Source organism: Babylonia areolata, chromosome 6, assembly GCF_041734735.1.
Source record: "Babylonia areolata isolate BAREFJ2019XMU chromosome 6, ASM4173473v1, whole genome shotgun sequence".
Taxonomy (NCBI): domain Eukaryota; kingdom Metazoa; phylum Mollusca; class Gastropoda; order Neogastropoda; family Buccinidae; genus Babylonia; species Babylonia areolata.
This window is the reverse complement of record NC_134881.1, coordinates 19,888,596-19,893,595: the sequence shown is the minus strand read 5'-3', so window position 1 is coordinate 19,893,595 and position 5,000 is coordinate 19,888,596. Positions and strand designations below refer to the sequence as shown.

Below are 5,000 nucleotides of genomic sequence, written 5' to 3'. Positions count from 1 at the left end.
AGGAAGGAAGGAAGAAAGACAGAAGGGATAAATAGAAGAAAGAAAGAAAGAAACGATAAAGGAAAGAACGAAAGGAATGAAGGAAGAAAGAAAGACAGAAGGAATAAACTGAAGAAAGAAAGAAGAAATGAAGGAATAAACTAAAAAAAAAAAGGAAACAAAGTAAGAAAGAAGGAACGAATGGAGGAGGAAAAGTCGAACGGATAAAGCAAGCAGCAGCGTTTTTGCAGTCAGGCAAGAATGGAGGGAATAGAAAAAAAAGAAGAAAAAGAAAGAGAAAAAAATAAATGTATGTTAATAACCTTAAGTCCTGCATTGTAAACAGAGAGAGAGAGAGAGGGATGAACAAACAGACACAGACACACACAGACAAAGACACACAGACACACAGACACACACACACACACACACACACACACACACACAGAGGGAGAGAGAGAGAAAGAGAGAGAGAGACAGAGAGGGATGAACACACACACACACACACACACACACACACACACACACACACACACACACGGGGGAGAGAGAGAGAAAGAGAGAGAGAGAGAGAGAGGGATGAACACACACACACACACACACACACACACACACACACACACACACACACACACACACACGGGGGAGAGAGAGAGAAAGAGAGAGAGAGAGAGAGCCTAGTGAGAGGCGGGGGGAGAAAGAGCCTAGTGAGAGAGAGAGAGAGGAGAGAGAGAGAGGAGAGAGAGAGAGCGAAGTTAAAAGGAGAGGGGAGAAAGAGGGGTTGAACACTAAGAGAGAGAGAGAGACAGAGACAGAGACAGTGAGAGAGGGGAGACAGAGAGAGGAGAGAGAGAGGAGAGAGAGACACAGAGAGAGAGGAGACAGACGGAGAGACAGAGAGAGAGAGAGAGAGAGAGAGAAGAGAGAGCGAGAGCGGAGAGCGACAGAGGGACAGACAGACAGACAGACAGACAGAAAGAGAGAGAGAGAGAGAGAGAGAGAGAGAGATTTTGATGTTGTTTATTTGTTTTTTTTGTTTTTTTTAATGTCTTAATTCTCATGTATTTTAAGCGTCTTACTTCTTCCTTGCTGCAAACATGATATCATCGTCCTCTTTTTAATTCTATATCTTTTTTTTTATTCTTCTGTTTGTTTTCTTTTCTTTTTTTCTTTTCTTTTTGATTTTATTTTGATATCCCATTTCCCCCCCTTCTTGTGTTTCTAATGTTTAACTGAGGATTAATCTGCCGAACAATGTCATTATCAGAAAATAATAAAAATGAAATAACAAAAAAATAAAGTAACACAGTAACGGAAGGCCGAAGTAAAACAAAACAACAACAACAACAACAACAACAAAACCCACAAAAAACAAAAAAACAAAACAAAAACACCATGAATCATGCGAATGGAACCTAACAGAAATAAAATGAAATGCAAAAAAACAAACTATAAGGGAATTAAAAATGAATGTCAGGACTATGGAAGCGGCATCGATTGACGAATGAATGATCCAACCGACGATCGAGCGATGGAGGAACAAAAATAAATGTATGTACGAATAAATGAATGGGTGAATAAGTGGACAATATTACACTGGGGGCGGGAGGGATGATAGGAGCGGGAGGGGGGGGGGGGAGGAGGAGCAGGGGAAGGGGTAGGGCGGTGGATGGGGGGGGGGGGGTGGATTGGTGAAAGGAGCTTGCGCTGGCAGGATGTTTTGCAGTGTGATCAAAACATAGGCTGCATTGTGAGCAAGTGATCACACACACACACACACACACACACACACACACACACACACACACACACACAGAGAGAGAGAGAGAGAGAGAGAGAGAGAGAGAGAGAGAGAGAGAGAGAATGAATGAATGAATGAATGAATAAATAAATATTTTTTTGTCTCATGCTTTTTCTCATCCAGCCCTCGTAAACAAACAAATAAACAACAGCAAAATGATAACAGTAACAATAAAAGAAAATTGATTTTTTTAAAGACAAAAAAGGAGAGAGAGAGAGAGAGAGAGAGAGAGAGACAGAGACAGAGACAGAGACACAGAGAGAGAACTCAGAATTTAAAACGTTTTTATTCAAGGATTAGGATTTTGGGTATGGCCCATTCTTCTAACCTGTCTTTGCTAATCAGCATCAGTTACATATATATATATATATCTAATGAAAAGTGGAGAAAGAGAGAATTGAAAAGAGAGAGCCAGAGAGAAAAGAAGTCCCGCATAAAGAATATGATAAAGAACACACACACACACACACACACACACACACACACACACACACACACACCCGGCGGATTGACAGAAGGATGAGGGAGAGAGAGAGGGGGGGAGGGAAGGAGGGGAAGAGAGAGAGAGAGGAGAGAGAGAGAGAGAGAGAGAGAGAGAGAGAGAGAGAGAGAGAGAGAGAGAGAGACGTACACACACATACACACACTGACACCGAAACACACACACACACACACACACACACACACACACACACACACACACACACACACAAAATTATCACAACACACACAACAACAACTACCCGCAATACTACACACCCCCTCCACCACCACACCCCCACCCCTGCCCCGCCCACTGACCACACACACAGAGCTTATTTTCGCACACTAAAATGCACACACACACACACACACACACACACACACACACACACACACACACACACACACACACACACACACACACACACACACACACACACACACACACACACATCACAACACAACACACACACACACAACAACTCTCCGCAATACTACCCACCCCTTCCACACCCATACCCCCGCCCCTGCGCCGCCCCGCCCACCCCTAACCACACACACACACACAGAACTTTTTTTCCCCACACTAAAATAATACAAAGGCAGTAGTAGTAGTAGTAGTAGTGCTGCTGCTGCTGCTGCTGTTGCTGCTTCCACTTCTATTCCACTCCCACTGCTGCTGCTACTGCTGCTGTTCCTGCGTCTGATGCTGAGACGGCGTGGGTGACGCTCGCTACGACACACACTGCGCGCGGCCTGACTGGTGTGTGTGTGTGTGTGTGTGTGTGTGTGTGTGTGTGTGTGCGTGCGGGTGTGATGTGATGTGCAAAGCAAAGCAGCGATGACCGAGGAAAGCATCCCTTTGCCTGCAACACTCATGTGATCTCTCCTCTCCAGCAAAGTCGCGCAGTGGCGCAGTGGCGGAGCAAGCCTAGTGTGCTCACAAGTTTTGTAGTGTAGTGTAGTGTATTATGTGTGTGAGACAGCCAGAGAGAGAGAGAGAGAGAAAGAGAGGGAGAGAGAGAGAGAGAGAGAGGGAGCCATGCGCATCTGGATGATGTTGCTATATAATAATAAATGATGCAGAACCAACTTGTTCTCATTGTGTGCCTTGGTTTTCTTCTTCTTCCTCTTTTTCTTCGTCTTCTGCCGCAACCACCAGCCCAAATGATTCCTTGCCTGCGTTTACAAGTCCGGTGGATTTCATAATAAGAAGAAAAGAAAGAAAAAAAAACGAAAAGGAAGGAAAGAGAAAGGAAACGAAAAAAAAAAAGAAAAACTGGAATTACATTTCTGTGTTTGGAGGCTTCTTGGAATTTTTTCTTCAGTTTGTTGTGCTTATACTTCTTCTTTTGTGTGTGCATGTGTGTGTGTGTGTGTGTGTGTGTGTACATATGTGGTGAGACTATGAGGATGTAGAGAAGTGACTACTGCTACTGCTAACTGCTGCAACAATTACTACCACTACTACCACGACTACTTCTCCTACTACTGCTACTACCACCTGTGCTACACCAACTACTACTACCAAGAGAGAGTGAAAAGGAAGGAGAGAGCGTACGGTCTTCGGGGAGCTACTGTATCAGGAGAGGAGGACCACCTCACTATGGGATGAAAGGTATGGTTTTATTGGAAACATCTGGTGTCCCGAAGGAGAGGAGAGAAAGAGAGGGAGAGAGAGATAAAAAAGACACAAAAGTGGCCTTTTAATAACGGCGATGACCTTCAGAAAGGAAGGAAGGAAAGAAAGAAAGTATGAATGAATGGGAAACGGAAAGAAAAAAAATCAATGGGAAAGAAAAGGAAGGAAGAAAGAAAGAAAGGAAGGAAGGAAGGAAAGAAGAAAGGAAAGAAGAAAGAAAGGGAGGAAGGAAGGAAGGAAAGAAGAAAGGGAGGAAGAAAGAAGGGAGGAAGAAGACAGGAAGGAAGGAAGGAAGGAAGAAAGAAAGGAAGGAAGAAAGAAAGGAAGGAAACAAAATGGGATGCAAGAAAGAAAGCTGGAAAGGGGTGGGGGTGGTGGGGGTGGGGTGAGAACTGGAAGAAAGAATGAAGGAAAGTAAAGAAAAGAAGAAAAAAAAGGAAGGTTAGAATCTGCTTCTTCTTCTTCGTTCGTGGGCTGCAACTCCCACGTTCACTCGTATGAGGACGAATGGGCTTTTACGTGTATGACCGTGTTCACCCCCGCCATGTAGGCAGCCATACTCCGTTTTCGGCGGGTGTGCATGCTGGGTATGTTCTTGTTTCCATAACCCACCAAACGCTGACATGGATTACAGGATCTTTAACGTGCAATATTTGATCTTCTCCTTGCGTATACACTCAGAAGGGGGGTTCGGGCACTACTAAGCAGGTCTGCCCATAATTGTGTTGACCTGGGAGAACGGAAAAATTCTCCACCCTTTACCCGCCAGGCGCCGTTAGAGAAGGAAAGAAAAGAAAAGAAAAAGAGATAGAGAGAAAAAATGAGAGGGATGTTTAATCAGAGGAGGGGGTAGATAAAGTGGAAGGGTGCAATGCAGTTTAAGCGAATAGCCAAAACATACATGAGGGGGGGGGGGGGGGGGAACTTATATTTGGCCGATTTGAGGAAATGTTATATGGCATTACTTTACACACTGTTTGTCACAGAACCCTGAATGGTTAATTAATTCCTGAAACGTTACAGTACTTTGAGATACGCACCCCCCCCCCCCTCCCCCCGTCTGCACAAACACTCACACACACACACACACACACA

At 44.4% G+C, this 5,000-nt stretch overlaps 1 protein-coding gene across 1 annotated transcript in view; it reads left to right on the top strand.

Moving 5' to 3' along the window:
• Positions 1-3,099: 3,099 nt before the first annotated feature.
• Positions 3,100-5,000, top strand: part of LOC143283316 (uncharacterized) — a 133,163-nt gene continuing 131,262 nt past the window's right edge. The window contains exon 1 of the mRNA XM_076589509.1: positions 3,100-3,881. The gene's annotated coding sequence lies outside the window, so the exon portion shown is untranslated. The remainder of the gene's footprint in view (positions 3,882-5,000) is intronic.